Genomic DNA, 27,752 nt, shown 5'->3' with positions numbered 1-27,752 from the left:
CTTCTCTGTAGATTCCATAGGGTTTTCTACATAGCTGATAATGTTGTTAGCAAATTCAGTTTTACTTACTTCTTTCCATTCCGGATACCTTTTATTTCTTTATCTTATCTGATTGAACTATCTAGTAAAGTGTTCAGCAGAAGTGGTGTAAATGAGGCATCTTTGTCTTGTTACTCGTTTTAGGGAGAAAATATTTAATCTCTCACAGTTACGTATGATAGTTGTAGGTTTTCTATAAATATGCTTTCTCAAGGTTAGCCAGTTGTCTTCTATTCCTAATTTGCTGTAAGATTTTATCATGAGTAAATTAAATGCTTGTTCTATATTTATGGAAATCATTTTTCAGTTTATTAATAATATGGCAGATTATATTGATCTTTCAAATGTTTAAGCCCTGATTTCCCAAAATAAACCCCACTTGGTCATCTTGTGTTATCATTTTAACATATTGTTAGATCTGTTTTACTAGAACTTTGTTTAGAATTTTTGTATCTGTGTTCACGAAGAACAGTTTTTTATTTTTATTTTCTTAAGAACAGTTTTTTAAAATAGTTTTCTTTATTATTATGTGTTTGCTGGCTTTGTTATCAGGATAATGAAAGCAAAACCTCATAGAATGAGTTGAGAAGTAGTCTTCCCTCTTCAGTTTTCTAAAAGAGTTTTGGTAAAATTGGTATTATTTCTTCCCTAAATGTTTCATAGAATTAATAAGTGAAATCATCTAGGCCTAGCGTTTTCATTGTAGGAAAGCTGTTCACTAAAAATTCAATTTCTTTGATTGATGTGGGCTATTTGGGTTATCCAGTTTTTCTTGAGTGAGGTTTGGCAGTTTATATTTTTAAAGGAACTTTTCCATTTCATGTAAATTGTTAAAAATATTGGCACAGATTTATTATTTTTATTTTTTCCCTTTTTAGTATCTATAAAAACAATAGTGGTATCACTTTTCTCATCTTGTTTTGGGTAATTTTTTTCCTTCATAGTTGTTTCTGATAACCCAGGGTAGAAGTTTATTATAAATCTTACTGAACTGCTTAAAGAATTAGCTCTTGGTTTTATTGATGTTTTCTATTGTTTTTATATTTGCTAGCTCACTAATTTTAATTCTTATCTTTATTATTTCCTCTCTTTTGCTTACTTTGGACTTAATTTCCCTTTCTTTTTATAGTTCCTTAAGTGGGAAGCTGAGGTCATTGATTTGAGATTCTTATTCTTTTATAATATGGATGCTTAGTGTTAAAAGTTTCCCAGCATCACATAAATTTTGATAGATTATATTTTCATCTTAATTTAAAATTCAGTTAAAAATATGTTTTATTTTCTCTTTTGATTTTTTTCTTTGACCCATGAGTTATTTAGAAGTGTATTTTTTTCTAATGTTTGGGCAATTTCTAGATAGCTTTCTATTGTTGACTTATAACTTAATTCCATTGTGGCCAGAAAATATGCTTTGTATGACTTGCATTTTTTAATTGAAATATATTTACTGAGATATAATTGCCATATAACATTATTATGTTAGTTGCAAATGTACAACCTAATGATTTGATATTTATATGTTGTACAGTCATCACCACAGAGTCCAGTTAACTTTCATCTCTATACAATTAAAATTGTTTTCTTTGTGATGAGAACTTTAAGATTTACTTTCTTAGCAACTTTCAGATATGCAATACAGTATTACTAACTATAATCAAACAATCTTATATTAGAAAGTGAGCAGAAGGCCAAAAAAAAGGTGCTCAACATCACTAATCATCAGGGAAATGCACATCAAGACCACAATGAGGTATATCACTTCACACAGGTTAGAGTGGATCTTATCAAAAAGATAAGAGATAACAAATATTGAAGAGGATATAGAGAGAAGGAGGGAACCTTTGTGTACTTTTACTAGGAATGTAAATTGGTACAGACACTCTGAAAAACAGTATGGAGGTTCCTCAAAAAATTTAAAAAATAGAGCTATCCTATCCAGCAATTCCACTTCTGGGTATTTCTATGAAGAAAATGAAAACACTAGCTCAAAAATATATATGCACCCCATGTTTATTGCATCATTAGGTACAATAGCCAAAATATGAAAATAATTTAAATTTTCATGAATGGATGAATAGATATAATGTGGTTTATACATAGAAAAATGCAATATTATTTAGCCATAAGAAAACAGAATGAAATCTTGGTGTTTGTGATAATGTGATGGATCTTGAGGGTATTATTCTAAGTGAAATAAGTCAGAGAAAGACAAATCCATATGATCTCATTCACATGTGGAATCTAAAAAACAAAAACCAAGCTCATATATGCAGAGAACACATTGGTGTTGTTTTTTTTTTTTTTTTTTTTTTTTTTTAAGTCCGTTTTTTCGAGTTTCACATCAAGGTGGGGAGATACAGAGATTTCCATATACTCACTGCCCCCTCACTTGTATAGCCTCTCCCATTATCAACATTCCCCTGGTGCCTTTTCCACCACAGTTAAACCTACACTGACACATCACAATCACCCAAAGTCTGTAGTTTACTGTAAGGTTCACTCTTAGTTTTGTACATTTTCTGAGTTTGGATAAATATATAATAACATGTGTGTGTTATATTTTAAGTTAAAAACAATTTTTATTTTCCCTTTTGATAACTTCTTTGATGCTTGAGTTATTTAAAAGTATGTTACTTTTTTTCCAAATATTTGGGCAATTTCTAGGTAGCTCTGTTGCTGACTTCCAATTCAGTTCCATGTGGCCTGATATTATGCTTTGTATAGCTTGATTATTATATCCTACTGATGAGATGACTTCTTTATCCCTGTCCATATTCTTTTTTTAATCCCTGTTAATATTCTTTGCACTGAAGTCAACCTTATTTGAAATAATACACCAGCTTTTTTGCATAGTTTTGCACATATATCTTTTTCCAAACTTTATTTTGACCTATTTGTGTCTTTATGTTTATAGTTGATTTCTTATAGGCAGAAAACAGATGTGTCTTGTGGTTTTAACTAATCTTATCATTTCTGCATTTCAATTAGAACATTTAGACTATTTTATTTAATGTTATTACTTATATGGTTAAGTTTAAATCACCAATCTTGCTCTTTGTTTTCTTTGTTCTTCATTCCTTTTTTCCCCCTGACTTCTCTTGGATTTTTATAATTCCCTCATATCTTATTTGTATATCTTAATGTTGCTATTATTTTAGTGGATGCTTTATTGAGTACACATCTATAACACTCTATCTTCCAGTCATGTTATGATGCTTCATGTACAGGTTAAAAATCTTATGATAATGTACTTCTATTTCTCCTGCTTGGTCTCTATGCTATTGTGGTTATACATTTTACCTCTTCATTTGTTATATATACCTCAAACATCACTGTTATTATTTTTGCTTAAGAGGTTAACTATCTTTTGAAGAGAATTTAATTATCATAAACACTTACATATTTTCCACATAAGACCACATCCAGGATTCTTGTTCCTTTGTATAGATTCATATTTTCATTGGCTATCATTTTCCTTATGTTTAAAGGACTTACTTCCTTTAAGATTTCTTGTGGTAAAGCTCTGCTGGTGATGACTTACTTTAACAATTTTATGTCTAAAGATGTCTGTATTTTGCCTTCAGTTTTAAAAGCTATTTTAGCTGGGTATAGAATTATGGGTTACAGTCTTTGTCTTTCAGCCTTGAAAAAATGTTGTGCTACTACTTCTCATTTGCATTGTTTCCAGTGTGAAATCTGCTATCATCCTAACCTTTGTTCCTTTGTACCTAATGAGTCTCTTTTTCTCTGGCAATTTTAAAGATTTTCTTATAAGAATAATATATGATATTACTTAATGCATTTTTTTTCATATTTCTTGTGTGTGGAATTTGGTAAACTTTTTTGGATCTGTGAATTTATGTATGTCTTTATCAACATTGGGGGATTTTTGTCCATTAGCTTTTATTTATTTATTTTTTTAAGATTTTATTTTTTCATTCATGATAGAGAGAGAGAGAGAGAGAGAGAGGGAGGCAGAGACTCAGGCAGAGGGAGAGGCAGGCTTCATGCCAGGAGCCCGACGTGGGACTCGATCCTGGGACTCCAGAATCGCACTCTGGTCCAAAGGCAGGCGCCAAACTGCTGAGCCACCCAAGGATCCCCATCCATTAGCTTTTAAATACAGTATTTTTTGTATCCTCTAATCTCTCTTTTCGTTCATAAACTCCAGTTACATATACTTTATACCCACAAGTCACTGACCTTCTATTTGTTTATATTTTTAGTCCTATTTTTCTCTGTTATATTTTGGATGTCTTCAGTTACTGTGTCTTCATGATTACTGCTATTTTTTTCTAAAGTGTGTAAATCACTCAATTAATCCTATCTAGTGTATTATTTTATCTCAGACTTTGTAGTTTTCATATCTTATAGTTCAATTTAGATTGCTTTTATATATTTTTTCAATTTTCTTGTTCAGTTTTTCCCCCTAAACTCATGAACATATGGAATGAAGACACAATAATTGATTTACTATTTATCTGCTGATTCTAATATCTGTGTCAATTCTGGATCAGTTTCAGTTTTATTTTTATTATAGATCATATTTTCCTGTTTCTTTGAAGGTCTGGTAATTTTTGACTGGATGAAAGTCTTGTGAATTTTACCTTTTTTCAGAGCTGGATTTTTTATTATTGTCATAAATGTTACTCTGGGACACAGTTAAGTTGCTTGGAAATAGTTTTGTTCTTTCTGGGTCTCGCTTTTAAGATTAGTAAGGCAGGACCAGAAAACTATTTAATCTAGAACTAATTAGCTCCTACTACTGAGGCAAGACCTTATGCTCAATTCAGTGCTTCAAGAAGTATAATGTTTTCTAGTCTGGCTGCTGAAACCAGATACTATTCCTAGTCCTGTGTGATCTCTGGCTACTCTTTTTAAAATTCCTTTTGGGTGTTTCATTCCCTTGCCTCAGAGAGTTTCCTCAGAAGCATGTGGTGATCAGAACTCTGCCAAATACTCAAGTTCTCTCTCTGTACAACTTGTCCTACCTGGTAAGCTCCTCTGTGAATTCTATGCTTTTTTTCTCCCAACTTCATCTCCTCAACTCAGGGAATCAGCCAGGCCCCATCTGTGTTTCTTCTCCCTAGTTTTGTTTTGTTGATTTTAAGCTTAATGCTTCATTCTGTATGTGACTCTTATAGGGATCAAACTATTCTTGAGAATGGGAATTCATTCCCTTTGAAGAAAGCATGATACTTTAGTTCTTTGGTCACCTAAAATTTTTAAAGTAACTTTAAATATACCATAATTGGCATAGGGCTTATAACAAATATCTGGCTATTTAGTAAATGAATCCCTTTCAAGTGTACAAAAACTAGGATTTGGCATCTGAAGACCTGAGTTTCAGTCCTGGCTCTATCACTTATAAATGATATGACTTTGAACAAGTTGCCAAGCCTCTCTGAGCCTCAGTTTTTAAATGTGTAAAGAAAATTAAGTTTATATGAGATAACAGAAATAAGAGAAGAAATGTATTTTGCTACTCTGAACTCTTTGTAAAGTAAATGCTTGGGTTTTTAGGGTATCTGTTGAGGAAAAGGATCTCATGTAGGTCCCAATATAAAAAAGAAGTCAAATAAATTATGTTTGAGTGACTGTTGCAGAGGCTTATAGATGAAAGTTACCCTAATGTGTGCTTTTTATCTCAGTGCTAGAACAAGTTTTGATAAAATGACCAGATCTCCTGTAACTTTAAAAGTATCTTAAAGACTTCAACCCTCTTACAAACAATATATTTTGGTAAAACACCTATTTCCTCTTTTGTACTCAATTTTTAATTTTCTCACATAGCCAATATGTTCTCTTTTTAAATGATAATTATATCCTATTTCCAATATTTCTTACATAGGATTTTGAGAGAAACCATGTATGTATATAAAAGGCATTCATTTTTTACCTGTATCTGAGTTAATAAACAATATAATGCAAATTTGCTCATGTACTCAAAGTGCAGAGATATTATACTCCAAATTCTTACAGAAAGTTCAAGGTATGATTTGTACTTCATGAACTACAAAATGGCATGAGAGGTGCACCTTTTGTATTTACAGTTATTATTTTGTTGCCAACAAGTAGAAATAATCTGGGTTTTGATATCATAGAAAAATTACACTATAGTAAAATGTTCATTTCCTTTCATTCTTTCCTTAGAGTCAGAAAATTAAATTTAAAAAGGAAAGATAAGAGAAATTAATTAAAAATGACAGAATTTAAGATTAAATATGTAAAGCTTCCCTTCTATGTAACATAAATTTGAAATATAATTTTGAAAAATAGAAGGAGATATTAGGAGACATATTGAACCTCCCCCACCACCACATTTAGTTTCATTAGAGTTAGTGAATACTCACACCTAACTTTGTTGTCTTTTGATGACAAAAAGTTCTAGAACACTCCAAACTTTCCTCTTTAGCATATTCTCTCTCCCTATACTGGACTGTGAGAAATTCTCTCTGTAAACTCTATTCCCAAAGTGTAGTTTGGAACCGTTTCCATGAAGATAACATTGTGCCTGTAAAACTCAGCTGTTTAAAACCTGAAGCTAGAGAGGGTTCTTTTCACTTCTGATCTGAGACACTATGAGGTCCAGGGACGAGTCAAGGCTTACCCCTTTCTGAGGGAGCTTCTTGTATAGCACCTAATATACTTGGCAGTTTTTTGTTATGCTGATCACTCTTTGAGGGAGAAAGATAACTTCTGAGACCTTCTTCAGTCACCTAAGTTTCATGACTTAAATTGGGAGGCAGTTTCTGCTAAGCACTGAATGCCTGTGTCTTCCCTCCGTCCCCCAAATTCATATATTTTAGCTCCTACTCCCCAGTGCAGTGGCATTAGGAGATGGGGCCTTCGGGAGGTAATTAGGTCAGGAATTCAGGGCCCTAATGAATGGGATCAGTGCTCATAAGAGACATGAGAGAGAGGACTTCACAGCCATGTGAGGATGCAGTGAGAAGGCAAGTGGCTACAAGCAGAGAAGCAAGCTCTCACCAGATGCCAGACCTGCCTCTAGAAGCGTGAGAAGTAAGAATTTGTTGTTGAGACCAGCCAGTCTATCTTCTTGCTACACCAGACCAAAGGTAAGACCCTCCTGGGTCTCTTACTCAATATCCTTTTCCCTCTTTGTTTTCCTATCTTCCTGTATCAGGTGCACTTATTTCCATACTATCTCAAAGAATTACATTATGACCTTTCCTTCTCCTATTATCCCTCTCTTTTCCAGAGAAGGTCTCAGTCTCATGGGAGGAGGCATGACCACCCAAACAAACCTGGTTTTGTAAAGGAGCCATGCTGTTTTTATGCCTCTGGCTTCCATTTCGTTTTCCATTTATATATGATCTGAAGTTGATTTTCTTAGGTTATTTTAGTAAAAATATCAGTATATTAATCTCCTTGGACCAAATGAACTATTAATATAAGCCTTGAAATGGAACGTTAAGCTGTATAAATATGTTAAGGACGAGCTTCTTTCCCTCCTTAATGGCACTGCATTTTCTTTAGAAAATATAAATATAGGGTGTTGAATTCTGCAGTTTTTAATGAAGTCTTGTTGATTTTGTTTGGGGACTAAAGTCCCAGTGAGTTAGTTTTAAAATACTAGCTACCTGTTGCTTTAGTAGTTTAAAGAGCAGATGCACTTGACCACTTCCCTTATCTAAAGTCACTTTATGTTAGTGGACTAAGTCACTTCATGTCTGGGATTGAAGTGAAGAACAATGTTGTTGTCTTCCTGTGTGGCATATGCTTAGTGTTCATTAATTTTAATTCAGTAGATGTTTATTGAGCACCTACTCTGTGCCAAATTCAAGAAATATCAGTCTTAGAGGAAGCGAGTTCTTAAAATAGAGTTTGCAATCTGCCTAAGCACATGAGTGGGACGAAAGAGGAGTTGCCACAAATTCTTCATTTTATTATCGGAAATAAACTTGATTTTGTCATGTATAATTAGACATGTGAAATGAAAGCCTATTCACATGAAGTTGTCTTAATCAAAATAGGGAGGCGTTATTTAACAATTCTCTGTAAAATGAATACTAATTTCTGTATTCCTTATGATATCCCTTCTGTCTTTGTTTTCACATTTCTGATTGATCTTTTGTGGGCTCCAAGCACTTCAGACTGCCTTGCCTGGGGCTGTCCATCAGGTAGTTAATGATCTATAAGCAGTATTTTATGTAAGTAGTTTTCAAACAACTTATTGATCCTTTGATGTACAAGTATGTTGAAAACTAAATATGTAAAGTATTTAAAGATAAATTCTCCAAAAATAAATGTTTTCCTCAAGCTTAAAGATTAAATTCTTAAACTTCCTAGAAAAAAATATATGTCAGCTGTGTTCTTCATTAGGAGACAATGAAACAACTCTTTGGAATATTTCTAGGAGAAGTAGGTTTTAAGTCTTTGTGAAGTTATCTTCAATAAATAGGAAATAAATACATTTGCTTCACTTAAGCTCATAAAATACTGTATCACATACTATGACAACTTTAGTTAAAACCTCTTCTAAAGAGTTTCTGAATTACAGAAGAGCTTGAAACCTGATTAAATAAAAAAAGGATGGAGAAATCTTTGCAAGCTTATTTTCTTTTTAGGCCTAGAATTTAATCTTATACCTTATATTTACATGGAAATATAGACATTTTTAGCAGTCATTTGCACCACTATGTATAACACACAATTCCTCTTGGTCCCTATTTCCTAAGGGATATCCCAGTACAAGAGGTATGAGGAAGAAATCCAAACACACAGAAGAATTTTATGAGCTTTATTCGTTGATGAATAGCATGAAATCTCAAATTTACATTTTTACTTCTTTTATTAGCAACTATACCTATGCAAAAATAAAAATTGCTAGTCGTCTTGATTTTTAATTGTAATTATTGTTATTTTAGCTCAATTATGTTGTTGGTTTTAGGTTAGTAAAACCTATTGGTTTTTTTTTTTTTGGTATCAATATATAGTTGGATTACAACATTTTTCCTAAGAATTTTATTTTATTTATTTTAATTTTTTTCTAAGAATTTTATTAATGACTTTAAAAATATATATTTGTGGTCTAACATTCTTATTGCTGAGGGCTTTTTTTATTCTTTTTCAAAATAGAGATATATGGAAGGAGGGGTATTAGTAATTTTTGCCTTGCGTGAGGCTAGGCTGTGTGTGTATATGTATGCACGTGCACACACACACACACACACACACGTTAATTTGATGCATGCCCTAGAAAGAAAAGCAGGGGAAAAAAGTCAGATTTCAAGTACAGTGATATTCTAAAATCTAAGCTACTTTACGAGAAGTCAGAAGTGTTTAATAAAACAAACCCTCAACATCTTCATTAATCAAGCCAAGTGGGGCTGCCTGTGTTTGCAGCTGCATGACAAAAATACCTCAGCCCTCAACTTCTTTTTATCCTAACCCAGTTGGAGGTAGATGAGGCCAACTCCAGGCAACACTGTAAATCCTGTGAAATGTCTTCGCACTCTTTTTTTTCTGCCTTTTTCCCTCCTTTGTACCCCCCACCCCCCTTGTCTTTCTATTCTTCTCAGGGTTCCTGCTCCTCTATCCAAACAGGAAAGACTCTCATAATGACCCATTTATACCTGTTGATTGGCTGATTACACCACCACCGAAATGCCTTCACACTGAAGCATTACCTCAGCCAGACTTTTATCTCTGATTGTGTGAGAGGCTGATTCCTTGTTAGAAAAATTTTGTTTTCCTCTGCAAACTGGTGAGGAGATTGTTTGTGGAGAGCAAGGTAGGCGGAGGCTCTTTGGAGCTCCTGAAATTACAGTTGCCCTAGTCAAGCAAGTTTAATTTGGAGTTTATGATATTTTCAGCTGTCCAAGCAGATGCCTTGTAGTAAGCCCCCGTAGAAGAAAAATTGTGCTGGACACTTGGTAAGAATGGCAAAGAAGACTATTCCAAGACTATAGCAAAAGGGGGTAAAGACCGAACTCTTAAAATAAAAGGCCTGGAAGATTTTTAAACACTGGGGTGAATCCGTGGAAAAGTATTCGAGGACATTGTGGGGAGATGGGTCAATATGATCATCTGTGGTCACTTGTGTCTGCTAATGGGTGAATATTGAAGTTCAGCTCCTACCCTCTCACGGAGACTAGGAGACAGAGGCTCCATCTTCCTTGATTACATTTCAAAGGGATGACTCCAGGTTCCTTGAGGAAGATATTCTTGGCCTGTAAACCAGGTGAGAGTCTAGGAGAAGGTTTACATTTCAAAGGGGCAGAGAAAGAATCTACAATTGGGTGTTTTCTAAAGTAAGTACTATAAGAAAAGAGAGATCAGAGATCAGAGGCTTGGCAAAGCCTGTCTCATGTTTAGTCAAGCTAAGGAGAATCTTTTTTTTTTTTTTTTTAATTTTATTTATTTATTTATTTATTTATTTATTTATTTATTTATTTACTTACTTATGATAGTCACAGAGAGAGAGAGAGAAAGGGGCAGAGACACAGGCAGAGGGAGAAGCAGGCTCCATGCACCGGGAGCCCGATGTGGGATTCGATCCTGGGTCTCCAGGATCGCGCCCAGGGCCAAAGGCAGGCTCCAAACTGCTGCGCCACCCAGGGATCCCGCTAAGGAGAATCTTAAGGCTGTGTCGGTCATCCACTTTTCACAATCTTCCCCTTTCTAACTCTACCTCTGAGACCTCCAGCTCACTGAAGAACATAGTGAAGTGTCTGGTTCTTATTGAATTTGACTGAAGTTGACCTGATATCCCTGCATTATTAGTTTCTTCCCTCTGTGATACATGTCCTGCCCTGTTGGCATCTATCCTACCTTAGAACCTTGGGTGCCTTCTCTCCTGATTTTAATCTAATCTCTGCCGTCTGTTCCATATGCCCTCTGGCTTGGAATCACATACATTATGTTCTGGGATACTTGACATTGTTTTCATTTGCATTCAATGATTTGACATAGTGTAACTTTCTTTATTTGATGTCCTCAAACACACCTCTAAGCACAATGTTATTTATACCTCTGGTTATACGGTTTTGTCTCAAATCAATATAGCATCAGGCTGCATTCTCTTCATTAATAGAGATGTCATCATACTGGCGATTAATATCTATAGTCACAAAGCAAAGGAAGAGAAGACCTCAGAGATGCAGAACAAGAGGAAGCCAACTGTGTTGTAGCTGGGAAGCCTCAAGCCCAGCAGATACAATCTAGGCTTTTCAGAGACAGCATATGGCTCTGAGTTTTCAGAGTGCAAAACCTCTGTGTCCACGTAGGAAAACCTACCTGTTCCATACCAATTGTTTTAGTGTCTCCTAGGATTTTAGTCTCCTCCTATCCCACAATGATCCACAGCAGCACGTTTTCAAAAGCCTGGGTATTTAGCCCAGAATAAGACCATAGTTAGCAAGGGCGGGCTTTAGCAGAACAGTTCAGAGTAAATGCTGGCAGTGATCTTATGTTCCAGTTTGCATCCAGACAGCTTCAGTTAACGCCTATTATTTCTACATAATCATTAATAGCAAGTCCATTTACTTTCAAATGGGCCCTGATTTGGATAATAAATTATATGGTTACTTGAGCTTGGTCACTCGAACTACCGAGGGTCCTCTCCCAAAGTGTAGTGAACGTGTACCTCCTTATTCAGTCTTGCTTTCAGATGTGTGATTAGTGAATTAAATTATCTCATTTTTCTTTGTGTCTCTCTCACACTCACACAAATACACCCCCCCACACACACATGCACAACACTACTCCAAAGGAAAAAAAAACTTTTTAGACTGACTAAAGCATAATGAAGAAGCATAATTTTTAAAAAGTGTTTTATTTATTTATTCATGAGAGACACAGAGAGAGAGAGAGAGAGAGAGGCTGAGACACAGGCAGAGGAAGAAGCAGGCTCCATGCAGGGAGCCTGACGTGGGACTCGATCCCAGGTCTCCAGGATCACACCCTGGGCTGAAGGCGGCGCTAAACCGCTGAGCCACCCAGGTTGCCCAAGAAGCATAATTTAAGAAGAAACATGTTGTCTTGAATACAATACGATATGTAAAGGTACACAGAGCTTTACATTATGATGCAAGGCACAGTTCATTCTCCAATGGGGCTGACTGCTTCTTGTTTTCATAAAACAGAGATGTGGTGTTGTGACCTTTTATTACAGAAGAATTGGCCAAAGCTTTGAAAACATAACTCCCCCCCCCCCTTTTAACCGATCACATTTTAAAGCAAGTTACCCTCTCCCATCAGCCTCTGTAAACAAAGGGTCGCCAGTAAGATGATTTATTTTCCTTTCTTGGTGTGTAGCAAATTCCCAGAGGCAGATAGGGGATGGATGGTGATACAGGAGGGTTATTCTAGTGACAAGTGGGACTTTGGAATTCACATTTCCCAAATGTGAATTGGGAGCAACAATTGAAACTTAGAGCAATTACCTAATTTGTTCAACACGCCTAATAAGCAAGAAGACTGGGGCTGAAATTCAGATTGATCTAATTCCACAACCTGGGTCCTGAACCAGTTCCCTCCCTGTACCACTTTCCATCGTCGTGGTTTGTTTAATGTTTCTCTTCTCCAGGAGGTCAGGGACTTTGGCTTCCCTGTGTTTAGCATACACAAGTGTTTGATAAATATATGAATGATTGAAGTCATACATGAGAGGGAGAGGGAATAAGAATGAAAACTGGAGTTGGAGAGAGACATAGTGTTGGATGTGAGAGACAAGGTCAAGGATGGAGGAAAGTGTCAGTGTATGTACACAGGGTGTGAGAACCAGCCCAGCACTGGGAGATGGATATGAGGTAATAAATGTTCAAGAGTTGGAGTTTGGTGGCGGAACAGTTTGACAATTTTTCTGAGTAGTTTCCTTGCCCTTTAGAGACAGTGTAGGGTGGTGGTCAAGATATGAGCTTTCCATTCAGTTAACCCTAAGGTTGAGCCCTTTAAAATATCTCCTAAAGTCCAGTGTAGAGGTGACCATTTTACATTCAGGATCCCATTTCATCCTCACAATAGTTTTATGAGGTAGATACTCCTCTCCCTACTTTATGACTGAGTCACCTGAGACTTTAGAATGAAATAACTTGAGCCAAATCAAATACAATGGGTCAGTTTTCCAGTTTGGGTTTGCCTGGCCCTAGAGAATGGGCTCTCAGTTGTCTTACTTCTCAGGGGAGACCTCACGAGAATGTTGTAAGCCCGGAGGTGAGAAGCTACCACTAACGCCAGCGTCCTCCCTCCCTCCCCAGGGATGACACTACCTTCTACTTCTCCAAAGGTGCTAAGCAAAATGTCATTTCTATCAGTAGCAGACATTTAAGGAATACTTGCTGTGGCCAGATGCTGTTGCAAGTGCTTTAGACATATCATGAATTAAGTCCTTAAAGCAGTGCTACGTACAAGTCAGGCACTGTGATTTTGCCTTATTTTACAGACAGGGAAACTGAGATGAGATCACAGAGCTTGTCAAAGGTTCTGCAGGCAGTAGATGGCAGAGCCAGAATTTGGACCCAGATAGTCTGGCTTTAGAAGTTGTGTTTTCAACCATTATGCCACTATTTGTTATCTACTGAGTCTTAGATAAAAAAGTAACTTGCTGAGGACTAAATCCTTAAGCAAGCTACACTTAAAACCATGGCCACCTATTGTACCTCTCTCTTTTTTTTATTTTACAGATCTTGTTTATTTTTTTAATAATAAATTTATTTTTTATTGGTGTTCAATTTGCCAACATACAGAATAACACCCAGTGCTCATCCCGTCAAGTGCCCCCCTCAGTGCCTATCACCCATTCACCCTCACCCCCCACCCTCCTCCCCTTCCACCACCCCTCGTTCGTTTCCCAGAGTTAGTAGTCTGTATGTTCTGTCTCCCTTTCTGATATTTCCTACCTATTGTACCTCTCATCCTGATGAGTGTTTTCACAGGGATAATAGGAGCTTCTGGATTAGGAATAACAAGGATAATCATCAACCACTGAGCACTATCTATGTGCTGGTTGCAGGGCTGAGCATGTTACCTGCTCTTACTTATTTAATCTTCCCAACAATGTGAAGTAGGATGATTATTCTTAGTTTGCAGATGAGGAAACTGAAGCCTGGATGTTAATTGGCTCAGTCTCACAGCTGGGAACAGCTGTGTAAAAGCTGGCATCTGTCTGACTTTCCCTTGAAACCACCAGACCCTCTGCTGCCTCCCACAGAGGGCTCTTTAGCTTTTGATTCATTAATTAGTTTTGCTCGAAGGGTGTACATTTTCCGCTGCCCAGGAGGGCATGTTTCTGTACATGCTCAGTTTACCCTCAGGAGAGAAAGGCAAATTACCAAAAGAACAAGAGAATACCAGAGACTTTCAAGAAAATAAATTCGCGGGATGCCACTTGGTCAGTATCCACTTTGTGCTATATCTCACACTATGTCTCAAAGGCTTTTTTTTTTTTTAATCTGTATAAAGCTACACTTCAACACACCTGAGGACTGGATGCTTAAAATCATGGCCAAGATTAATATTGAAAAGTTAAATGATATTTAGGAGAAACATAAAAAAAGCAAGATAAGTGTTTTAGAATGTTTTATATTAGAGATCTTCCTATATAGAGTTCTGGGTCGTATATGTACTATGGTTAAATGTGCATATATGTAAACAAAACACAAATATATACCTTTCTGTATTGTTATTAAGGATGTACATAAAGTTAGAGAAATTTAAAATCAGAGGTAACTTGGAGATCACACAGTCTAGATCAGGAAACTGAGTGAGGCCATTGTTGCTGACTTCACTTGTCAACTTTCAGGCATCTTGCAAAATTCAGATTAAGCATCATCATCTTTACAATTATTTCCTAATCCTCTTTATAAATTATTTTCTATCTCCTTTCTCACACCTGCCCTTTTTTTTAGAACATCTTAGTACATTCTGTGGCTCTTTGCATCATGGCCCCTTTATCGCTTTATTTACTTTTTGTGTACATGGTGGCCTCCCTCTACAGCCTTCTAAGCTCCTTGAAAGCAGGAAGGGTTTTTCCTTTGGTTCTGTTTTCTGGGGAGATAGCACAGTGCCTGGCACTGAGTCAGTGCTGGTTGAAGCTTCAGTGTATGAATGCATTGAAGGAGCTCTCTTGGCTAGGTAGTAATGGAGCACAAATGAGGGTGCATATTTTCCAACTCACCAGCCAGTAATCCTCTCATTACACTTTGTTACTTCTTTACTCTAATTTGAATTTCACATCATACAACAGCAAAAACTTAAGTGATATGACAGTGTAAAATCCTTATCCAGTAAACGGGTACTTATGGCATGTAATTTCTCAAAGGGTTACTAGCATCTTTCTTCTAAAAACTAAAAAAAAAAAAATGGCCTCATCTAGTCTTTCTTAATAATTTGACTTAAGATTTATATCCTTTTGATCTAGAGTGACACTCAGAACCTGGATGTTCCATATTGAAATTGCTGAAGTGTAGAGGAAAGATAATCTAAATTTGCTTTTCATGTCAATCACTGGGAACAGAGCAAATCTTCCATGTATGAGAAAAGATTTTGTTAGAAGGCAAAGATTTTGTTCATTCTTGCATGATACTGATTTCTTCTGTTTATAGGTGTCTCGCTGGCTTCAAAGGATATCCCAGATATAGAAAACCTCTTAGCATACAGTAGGGTATGGAATTATGAATCTGCAAAATTAGATATAGGAGACAGTAAAGGTTGTCCTCTTAGGGGAGAATCATCTCCTAAAATCAAATGACTTTAGTGCCTCTATCCCTCTAGATTTGTACACAGCACACCAAAGAAGATATTTCTAGAGAGGAAAAGATACTTAGAGATCCTTCAAATTTTGTAGTTGAGGAAACTAAAGTCCAAATAAGTAAAATGATTTTTCAAAGAATTGTCCTGACCAATTTGGGACTGAAATCAAGGGCTTCCGGTGCAGAGTACAATGTCCTACTACTCAGATAAATAAGCTTTCATCGACCATGCTGGAAGTTTCTTCTGTTATGTACAAATGCTACTGGTAGCTGACATCACACTTCTTTTCTTTACTACATGATATTAAATCTTCTATCGTATATGGCTAACTTCCTTATTTTACAGATGATAAATTGTGACTTGGGGAGGTTAACTTGTTTACGACAGATTAAATAGTCACTTCATGGTAGTTTTTTCAATAGAAGCTAGAGCTTTCCACCTCCCAAACTGGAGCTCATTGAGTGTATCTCTTTTCCTGAAATCCTACTTGGCTCTCTAGTAGAACAAATTAAACATACACACCCATACAAACGAAAATCACAAGGTCAAATATTTTTACAATTTCTAGTAAGTTCATCTAAGCCTGGACTTGGAAAATGATTAAATTTACTGTTTTATTTTCTCTTGAGAACGCTTATAGTAAACCATTTATTTATTCATTTATTCATCAAGCATATTGATTTTTCTATTATGGATCTCAAACTGTGCCTCAAGCTGGGGATTCAGAGATGAATAATCATGAATTTGGGTCTCACTATTTAGTAGAGGGAAACAGAGATCTAAAAAGTAAATATAGAAAACTGCCACAGGTATCACAGGATAAGTATGAAAATGTTAATCAGAGGACAGAGTGGTTCAGTCTACCTGAGGGTTGAATAACAGCTTCATGGAGTAGATTTTGTGATGTTTTGAATTTGAAAGATGGTGTAGATGTTTCCTGGAGGTAAAAAAGGGGGCCAGGATTGAAGAGTGACAGGTAGCCTGAGCAAAGATATAATAGTATTCTAAAGATAGTTTATAGGATCTTAGTGAGATATGCACAAAGAGTGCCTACGAAATTAAGGCTGGAGATGTCAGAAATGGGCAGATGGAAGGATGCTTGTGCTGTGCCAAAAGTGTGAATTCATTCTACAAAAAATGAGGAGCCAGGAATGGCTTATCCTCTGGGCTTAATCTTATAGGAAGAGCTACCATAATAGAATGTGTGTGTTTATGTGTGTGTACGGGAAATAGGGAGACCAGTCCAGGACCCTCATAGTTGTGCAAGGAAAAGATTCTAAAGATGCTTAAGCTAAGTCAGTAGAAGTGAAGTTGCAGAGGGCATGGAAATTAAGGAGCAGTATGGAGGTAGAATGAGAGGAATGTGATGAATGAGATATGGGGGTTAGGTAATGGAAGTGATGTTGAACCGGAAATTAAGAGAACGGAATTCTAATTATGGATCTTCCACTCTCTAGTTCTGTGACGTTGAACTAGTGAAAATTTTAGATGTTTTCTAACCATCAATTTCCTTTTCTGTAAAATGGCAAGGTAAGATTTTATCTCTATTATTCTTTAAGTCTTTCCAATTGAGGATTGTCCCTTAGATATCTGCATTACATCTATAGATTCAAGGGTCTAAATAAGGTTGTCTTAGCCTCCATAATAATTATACCGAACATTTATTCCTCATCAAATATAAGCATCATTATGAATGTTGATTCAGTTGTTCCTCACCACAACCCTTTATGGTAGATTATATTGTAATTATCATTTTACAGATGGGGAACTGAAGCATAGAGAGTTGAAATATTTTTTTCAGATCATATCTTTTTTATTCTCTCTGTATCAGTCCATTCGGGCTGCTATAACAAAATGCCAGAGACTGGGTGGCCTATAACAAGAGAAATTTATTTATCACAGTTCTAGAGGCTAGAAGTCCAAGTTCAGGGGTACAGTGAGGACCCACCTTTAGGCTGCTGACTTCATGTTGTAGCCTCACCTTGCAGAAGAGGTGAGCAAGCTCTCAGGGACCTCTTTCGTTTCAGGAGTAAACTTAAATCACCTTTCAAAGGTGCTTCCTCTTTATACCATCACCTTGGGCATTGGGTTTTTAACATTTATTTGAATTTCGTAGGGACAAACACATTGAGACGGAAGCACTGCTCTTTTTATTCACTGTATCAATTCCCAGCATGTCAATTTGGACTATACCACACTTCTTCCTAGGTCCATTGGTAGGAATGTTATTGCATATCAGTTAATACTTGCTATTATAACAGATACATCTCTAAATCCCATTGACTTACCACAGCTTATTTCTTATGCATGTGAAACCAGTTAGGGTCAGGGCCTGGATCTCTCCCTGATATCTTCATTCAGGGATCCAAGCTGATGGCACCGACATCTTGTCTGAAAGAGGGAGAGTGGCTGGACAGGAAGAGGTTTTTATAGGCCTGGGCCTAAAGAAATATAACTCACTTCTGCTTCCATTTCCTGTGTCACATGCCAAAAAGGGTAGAAAATGTCATCTAGTTGTTTACCCAGAAGAAAAGAAAAAGGAGGCTTGGTAAATAGTTAGGCACTCTCTTTTGAAACTGAGACTTGAGCCTAGACCATGTGGCATCCGAATCCTCACCCAAACCACTGTGTTCTGTTACCTTTTGGATTTGATTGCTCTTGTGGAATCAACAGTAGTCAAATGGCTTTGTACATAAAGCAATATAAGGATGCAGGTTGACTTTATAATGCATATTATTTCTGTGTAGCTAAGATTTGTGACTTCATACAGACAAGAAATATACTCAAACTACAAATTTTATAAACTCCTCTCTCTGTTTCTCATGGAGTTCAGTGACTTAATGAAGTTAATTTATGATAACTTTGAAGCAGTTCAAAATCTTTTACTTTGACACTCGTTTTCTGATAGGTCTAATAATATATTGTACCCATTATAATAAAACCTAATCACTTCATAAACTCACAGGAATTTTAGAAGTGGAAGGAACTTTCAACTCTAATACTAAAACTAGTCCGATTTCTTCATTTTGCAGAAGAGGAAAGATACCCCCAAGACCTTAATGACCTACTCCATTGTACACTCTTCAGGGACAGAAAACCATGCATGAGAGCCCAGATATCCCATCTTTCTTTTTACTGCTTTTTCCACTCACCATGTCATTTTCCTCAAGAAGCACTTAGGCTGCACTGCCCTTCCCTCCAAGGGACACATATAGGAATATGATTAATCATAAAAGAACAGCACAACTCTTAGAGTTTATAGGAATTGGGGCTGTTCTGGTTCTTCATATTTCTTGTGTGTACGTAATTTGGGATTAAGCCGAAAATCTGCTTTTAAACCTTTGACACTAGAAACACTTTAAAAAGTGCAGTAGACATCTTCCCATCCAAGTAATTTGAGATGGCCTTAGGGTCATCATTTGAAATGTCAATTTTCACTCTGAGGGAAATAGAGAAAGGGTGCCTGTTGGATTGTGCATTTCCTGGATCCTACTTTGAAGGTAGAAATTCGTCTCCTGCTCTTAAAAGTAGTGACAGAGCTACCTCTGCCTGCTAATTAGCTTTTGTTCATACCAACTTTAATTAAAAAGGGGAAAAATACCCTAGTCGACACATTTTTGGGTCAAAGTACAGAGACATCATCGAATTAACTCAGGAAAGAAGAGGTTCATTGACGCCTATTGTATAATATGCTTCAGGAATTCAGGAAAACTTCAGGATGACATGAGGAAGGGCAAACATCAGGGCAGCTTGTGGGACCACCTATTCTCTTACCTCTGACATCTCAAATCTGTGCTTAGTTCCCTCTCCTGTCTGCCTCCTCTGAGTCCCATCACCATGAGACACATACACATCTCTTCATGAGTCACCTGACTTCTAATGCCACAGGCCCAATTCCAAGCGGCAATTCTGTGACTTTCAAATTTCCAGACTGATGGATTTGACTTGTCCACTTCCTGTGTTTCAGAGCAGGAATTACAAGCAGGAGTTCTGGATGGTTGATAGACCACTATTCTGTGAGATATGCCTTCTTCAACATCAATGGTCATTTAAAATAAGGATGTAGAAGATATTCATGATTGAGCTGAGGGGCAATGAGTCTAAAATTCTCTCAAGAGTGAATCTTGTCTGTTCTGCCTCTTTCTCTTAAAATAGACTAAGGGACATCTTCTGGTTGAGAGCTTGCTCTTGTTAATAGAGACTGTACCACTCGTTATTAGGGTTATTATCCTTTAGTGACAGTCCCCCACTCCCCACCCAAGCGACTTTATTCCTTTCATATAAAAATGGAGCAGTTTAAGAAAACAGGCTTTGTAAAGATGTCATCGGCACTTGGCTATTTCCTCCCTGATCATTTTGACTTCATAAATTATGGGAACTTTTGAAATTTCATTGGGCTCTTTAAATAACCATTTCTTTTAATTAGATTGCTTCAGCATGAAAGTCTAAAAATGTGCCCTATTTTCTCATTCTAATGAATTAAAGTGAGAAATTAGCTGTCTCAAAAAGTTTTTGTTTCAGCACATTTTTCTCCATTCAAAGTGATTTACAGCAACCTAAATCCACTAACTAGCTTGCATTTCAGATGTCTATTGGTGCATGTAGGTGATGCTTTATTTCTGCTTAGAAGGTGTAATGCAGACTCTCTGGGGAGCTAGTCAAGCTGGGTAAAACTATTAAATAGAAGTGTATGGAGACAAACAAAATTTTAGAATCAATGAGACAAATCAGAATACAAATAAGAACTGAAATCTAATGCACAGGATACCAAGTAGGAACAAATTCACAACTTGATGCTAAATTTACACTCTTCTGTAGTTTAAGTGTCAAATATTTTTTACACGCATCTCATGTCAATTATGTATACATATATAGATTTTTTTGAAATATGAAATGAGAACTTCTAGAAAATGTAATTTTCCCTAGCAGCTACATCTTTGTAACTTATATATGTTCCATCATTTTGCATTCACTAATTACATTAATATTAAAAACAAAGAGAATTAATATTTAAGTAACGCTATACAATTTAAGAGCAGTTTCAGAGGCTTGCCATACAGTGAATAGTCAATAAGTGGTAGCATTTATCATTATTTTATACATTGTTTCCAGAGTGAATGAATGATTCATATGTATAGAATGTGATATGCATAGCTTTGTGCTCTTATTAACCCAAGGCCAGCAAACCACTACTCAAGGTGAAATGATTTGCATAAATATTGTTCTACTGTGTACCACATTTTCATACCTATGTATTTATAGTTGGTTTATAGGTGATGAATCAAATGTGATCATATTAACCCATGTATAAACATACATGTACATATATAGTGGGCATGTAATTTTTAAAAATCTATGCACGCGTACCAACCAAATGGTGTTAATTTAGATTTGGTTTCCCCCTCTGGAGAAGGTCCTTTCACTACATTAAAAAGCAGTTGAAAACAACAAACGTTTTGCTAAAATGCTTTATAGGACCTCATGCCAGAGTATACCAGTCATGATAGCTTTAGAACACTTTCAGAAATCTTGAGACATGGTTTAGAGGCAGTCTTAAGGCCATGTGTCTGGGGGCACTCTAGGGATCATTAGCCCTAGAAGTAAGACATAGGGCAATAACTCTGGAAGGCAGCAACGAGATACGGGTAAGACCTGGTATCTCTGTTTTCATAAGAATTAAACCTATGTGTATCTAGTGTCCTTTCATGAAAATGTAAGAGGCAACACTTGGTGTTATGCATCACATCAGGGATGAAAAAAATAGCAGAATAGAAGAAAGGCGGTGTTTGTTTGTGACTTGGGAATTGTGACATGAAGGAAATTGTTTGTTCTTTTTTCATTTAAATCTTCTCCAGGGGGTCTTGCATCATTTTAATATGATATTAACTGTCTGTGAAGCCTATTTTGTTAATTTGGAAAGCCCTAATATTTGATTAGGTTAGTTTATCATGAGCTCTGTCTGAATCTGTGTAGAGAATTCTAGCAACTGCTGGAATTTCCTATAGTCTCATTAACCTTTTAAAGGAAAACCACAGGAATTAGCTTTACCTTCTTAAATTGCTTGTTTACCATTTATTAAACACATACCACATGCCGACAGTTTACATGAAAAATTAGTCTTTGTCTCCAAGAATCTGGTTATCGTAAGAAGTTAAGATACATAGACAAATAAGAAAACTATACATTATGTATACACATGTCGTGCTTAGGGGAACTAAATTCTGCTAGGAGATTCATTTCTCTGTTTTGAGGCATCTTGTTTCACTTGGCCTGCATCAAGACATGCTGAAGTCCATACTCTTCCTACCCATGCCTTCAAACTCTTTGAGTATATTACCCATCCATCCACTTAACCTATCATCTGTTCCATTTTAAAAGGCTAATTATCCCTCTCTCATTTCTCCACCAAAAAGCTTTACAACTTCAATTTTAATAAGAAGAATAGAAGCTGAGTTTGTTTGTTTTTTTTACACTAAGTCCCAGTTTTCACTAGGGATCTCAACCTTATGTCTGTACATTTTCTTTTCTTTCTTCAATGAAGAGAAAGGTCAAGGCAGCAAAGCCTGTGTCTGTCAGGCTTGCTCCTCCTGGTCAGCATTATTATTGATCTCCTCACATTTAGTACCACGTTCTCTGAAGGGGAAGACATGTCTGTCAGTATTGCCAGTGCAGCACCTGCTGTATCCTCCTCTTCATTATACCATATGGGCATGTTTTAACTTCCTTTCTCCTCAAGCAGGAGAGCATACTTTCTTCACCAAAGTCCTCACATACCAAACAGCCAATGTAATGATCCAATTGTAGGTCAATTCTTCGCAGTCCTTTAAATTATATCATATATACACATTTGCCTTTAAATATCCATTTTGCATTGACTCACATAAGCTAGAATGATATATTTTGAGATATCATGCTTCACTGACTTATCCTCCAACTAATGCATTTGGAAAAAAAAAAATATATATCCTAGTCAACAATCTAGAAAGTAGGAGAAAGTACTACTACATCCTCAGGGTGGGTTAAAGCAGCAACAAAAACCACCTCAAAAATTTTTTTTTTAATTTTTTTTATTTATTTATGATAGTCACACAGAGGGAGAGGCAGAGACACAGGCAGAGGGAGAAGCAGGCTCCATGCACCGGGAGCCCGACGTGGGATTCGATCCCGGGTCTCCAGGATCACACACTGGGCCAAAGGCAGGCGCCAAACCACTGCGCCACCCAGGGATCCCAAAATTTTAGAGACCGTAACAGCTTAAGGCTTGTTCCTCACCTGTAGGTCCGTCGTGGTTGGTGGGAACTCTGCTTCATGTCTCTTCACTTGGAGACTTAGGTCAATATAGTTTCCACTCTTAAGAACATATTTGGTTGCTTGGGCTGGTAAAAAACTGGTGGTGAATTACATACCAGTTCTTAACGCGGCCACCCAGATTGATAGCCTCTGCTTTTGCTAATAAGTGACTTCTGTTACCTTAGCTTTCATTTCATCGGGCCAAAGCAAGTCACATCACCACATCTCAGCCTAATGAGGTGGAGAAGTACAGTATTACCATGTATCCAGAAGGGAGGGAGCCAGAAGTATTTGGCAACCAGCACTAATGTTTACTAATGACTACCACAACTACTTTATCCTTTTCTACTTGTCAGGAGAGGTAGAAATGGATTTTGTTATTGGCATTGGGAAGGGAAAACCAGATGCAGAGTTTTTGCCTGTCCATTCCTTCCCGATGCATGATAAAATCAACTTATAACAAATAGTAAAATGGCCTTTGTGGGTGCTGAAATCATGCCTTCCCTCCCAGGGGAGAGGTCAGTGGAGTATGACCGTGCACTCCTGGACACTGTCGTCCTTATGGAAGAGAAGAGAGCCCTCACCCTCTTGGGCTATCCCCAGGGCTGTCTCAGTTCAGCGCTGGGCTGAACATCATCACTCTCTGAAGAGGCCCTAATAATCCCTTCTCTCCAGCCTGGTTTCCATCCAAGCGCTTGTTGGACTGACCTCATGCCCTACATCTTTCTTCCCCTCTATCACTAGCAGAAGCTCAAGCATCCCAAGTGAACACCACAGAGATGTTCATCTCCATTCTCCTCTGAAGTCCCACACCTTCTTCCGTCCTGCTGTGTCCTCTGCAGTTTGCAGCATGCACCAGCCAATCCCTGCGGGCCATCCTACTACTCCTTCCCAGTAAATTTACTCGGCCTCTTTCTGAGCTATGTATTTTATATCCTCTTTTTTCTTTTCAAACATCTCTCATATTTCATAGGAAAATTAGGTGAAATCAGATAAGAAGCTATGTCATCTCCCCACCACCGAATCCACTCACACCTACCTGCCTCTGTAGCTACACATCCCACTTTCACCCTTGTTAAAATGGATTCAGTTTTTCTGCATCAATTTATTGTCAACCCCCCAAGTGCCCTGAATCTCAATTCTTTTTCCTTCTCAAGAACACTGTTCTGTAATTACCCATTTTCTTCCCTGTATTGTGTATTTCTCTACTAGATCATTCCAGCAAGCGAGCATGCCTTTGTGGCATTCGTTAAAAAAGATTCCCTTGACACCATGCTTCATTCTGGCTGTTGCTCACTTCCTTCTTCCCTTAACAGAAAAGCTTCTTGGAAGAAATTTGTATAATTGCACAGTTTTACACCCCATTCTCCAGTAAACATACCTTAATCATGCTTTTATTTTCATCATGCCCCTGAAATGATTTTTACTGCAATCAAATGCTAACAGTGGCTAACACAGACAGCCTACTATGAGGCAGGCAGTGCTCTAAAGACTTTATACCCATTAACTCATTTCATCCTTAAACCAACCCTCTAAAGATGTAAAGATGATGCTATCAATATCTTAATTTTATTTTTTTAAAAGATTTTATTGATAGAGAGAGGAGGGGAGAGAGCACAAGCAGGGGGAGCAGCAGAGGGAGAGGGAGAAGCGGACTCCTGGCTGAGCAGGGAGCCCAATGTGGGGCTCAGTCCCAGGACCCTGGGATCATGACCTGAGCTGAAGGCGGACACTTAACTGACATAGCCACCCGGACACCTCAGTGTCCCCCTTTTAGAAAGGAAAAAAATGCTACTTAGAAATACTGAATAACTTGCCCAAGGTCACACAGCTGTTAGGAGGAGCTCAAATTTGAACCCAGGTACTTGGTATTAAAGGCTCTTAAGTAATGTATGATGTTACTTTTTTAATGCAGAGTGATTTCTCTCCATTTATTAAACCTTCCAGTAGCACTTGACACAGCTGATTGATCCTTCCTTCTTGAGACATTTTGTTCTTTCGTTTTCCATGTTTTCATCTCATGTTCTTTTTTATCTTAACTCACCAATTGGGCCTTGCCAGTCTCTATTGCTATTTCCTCCATTTCAGATTGAGGTTCTGGATGATTCTTTTCCTTCTTCTCTATTGGCAAGCTCTCCATGGTAATTTGCTTTAGTATGTGGCTTTACATATCACCTATCAGTCTAGATTTCTGACGTGTGTATCTGCAGCCCAAATCTCTTCCCTAAACTCCACTTCATAAATGTCGCTGCCTGAATTACATCTCTGCTCGGGTTCCTTATAATAGTCTCAAATTGAACACTGACAACACAGAACGACTGATATTTTATCCCAACCTAGCTTTTGTCAAACGCCCTGTTCCCAGGCCTCCTCTATACACACACACACACGACTTCATGTACAATTAACAGTGCTATAATTCCAGATGGACAATATAATAAGTTCTACACATTACTCAGTGCTCATCATGATCAATGTGCTCTTCACCTATTTTATCCGCACCTCCACCCACCTCCCCTCTGGCTAACAGAAGCACCAGCTTCTTCCAGTTGCTCGGGACAAGCTGAGGAGTAATCCTAATTCCTTCCTCCCCCAGAACTCATGTTCAACAGCAAGTCAAACCAGCTCTACAGGGGAATGCTCCTAATCTGCTACTTCTCCCCAACTCTGCTGCTGTGAGGATAGCCTAAGTCCCATCCTTTATCCCCTGGGCTCTTGCAACGTCTTCATAACTGGTCTCTCTCATCCTACTCTGGCTTCTTCAATCCATTCTTTATTTTTTTTAATCCAGTCTTTAAAGAACAGGCTGAGCAAACTTCTAAAGCATTTAATGAGATGATACCGTATCCACCCAGAGTGTTTCCCTTGTGACAAGAGTAAAATCCAGTCCCTTTATTATAGCATACCAGCCCCTGCTCCATCTTCCCACATTTCTGACACAGTTCCTTAGACCTCTCAATTGTTCAGTCACACTGTGGCCACGCTTGTGATCTCGCTGTCCTGGAAACACACCGCACATATCCTCGTTTCGGTTCCCTGTCCTTTCCTGCTCCTTCTCTTTGTCATGCTCTTCCCTTTCTCATATCCTCATAATGGGTGTTTCCTTCTCATCACTCAGGTCACATTCAGTTACCTCACAGAGGTCCTCTTCAACAGTCACAAAAATACACTTTCCCTGCCTGTTTGATTACTCTCACCTTAATTTACTGCAGTTCCTTCAAGGAGGCTAAAAATCTAGTATTGCCTTACTCCTTAACAGGTATTTATAATTTTTTTTCCTACACAGGAATATGAGCTCTCTGAGGGCAGGCTCTGTGTCCCTTTTTTGCACTGTACTCAGAACCATACCTGATGTGTGGCATTGACTCAATTAAAACGTGATTAAGTGCAGTACTGAAAGTCAGCACATCGACTTGTATGACATAATGTGGAGCATTCAGTAAATTAAACCAAACTGAATCATCGTTAGCTAAGAAAATATTTTCTAGAGCACAAGAGGAAAAAAGTCTGGCTCTCAAGTTTTGAACTTTCACAGAATAGCCTCATGTTCAAATCAAACAGAGAAATCCCCATTTGTATCTACAGTGGCAGGAAAGTCTTTGTGGCATTGGAAATGCTGGCTGCTTATTGAAAGTTCTTTTGAGGATCATATGTCAAAGCCGTATGTCATATGACATAGTTTCTTGACCTCATATGGAGGGATGGACAATATGTGTGAGTTGTTCTCTCTTATAAGAAAAATCCAAGCAAGCTCTCTAACCTGAGTTACTGCATAGTGATACTCATCATCCCCAAGGGGAAGATTAATATAAATACGTGATCTACTGATCTCATTTACAAAAGGGACCTCGATATGTTTGTAACATTAAACAACTTCAGATCTTGGTTTTTAGATTTTTTTTTTAATTGCTGAAAGCATAGTGTTTTAACAGATGTTTGATTTTAAACTTTTTATTTTAGCAGATAAGACTTTGGCTTTTTCATTTCACAGTAGGGTTAATACTTTGAAGATGAAACGCTACCAAAAAAAAAAAAAAAAAAAAAAGAGAGAGAAGGCAAAGTAGAACCCTATTGTAATGTGATAAGTGAGGGCGACAAATCTCAAGCACCTAAACCATTCAGGAAACTTACTGCCAGGTTAACAGGCTTGGTGGGGGAGCCTCACAGCTTATTGCATGGGGCTCCCAGGCTAGATGGAAGTCCATCCTCACTCTGGCTCCAGTTGTTGCTATTGGTGGCAGTTGCTCCCTCAGGCCAAACAGAAAGAAATGGTTTTCGGGACTGCAACTGGCTGGGACTTTCAGGAAAATGGCAGCACTTTCAAGAATTCTCCATTAGTTATTCCCAGGGAATGGAATGGGAATGGGTGGAGTGCTGTGGGTTGCCTCCTTGTTTCCTGAAAAGGGGTTCCCTGTCTGGCCTTTGTAGTCACCCCTAAAAGAACAACAGAACCTTAGCCCTCCCCAAGCCCACCTCTTGGAGACTAGGTCTGCTTTTGGCGCCATTGCTGGACACCTTGTCAAGGGGGCCACCTTTCTTTAACATGTTGGACAAAAAAAGTCATATGCAAATAAGTATGGTTTTGATGGCACCACATATTGTTTCTCTATTTCACACTGTTCTAACAGCTCATTCTCATCCGGTCACTAATTGTTCTTGCTTCACCAAGCATTTACTGACAGAAATGGTCCTTGCACATTTAGAAA

General features: G+C 37.5%; 1 protein-coding gene across 2 annotated transcripts in view; it reads left to right on the top strand.

Moving 5' to 3' along the window:
* Positions 1 to 27,752, top strand: part of TAFA2 (TAFA chemokine like family member 2) — a 448,988-nt gene that overhangs the window by 382,360 nt on the left and 38,876 nt on the right. The window lies entirely within an intron of this gene.

This window comes from Canis lupus, chromosome 10 (assembly GCF_003254725.2).
Source record: "Canis lupus dingo isolate Sandy chromosome 10, ASM325472v2, whole genome shotgun sequence".
Taxonomy (NCBI): domain Eukaryota; kingdom Metazoa; phylum Chordata; class Mammalia; order Carnivora; family Canidae; genus Canis; species Canis lupus.
The sequence above is the reverse complement of the archived record's forward strand: the minus strand, read 5'-3'. Positions and strand labels throughout refer to the sequence as shown.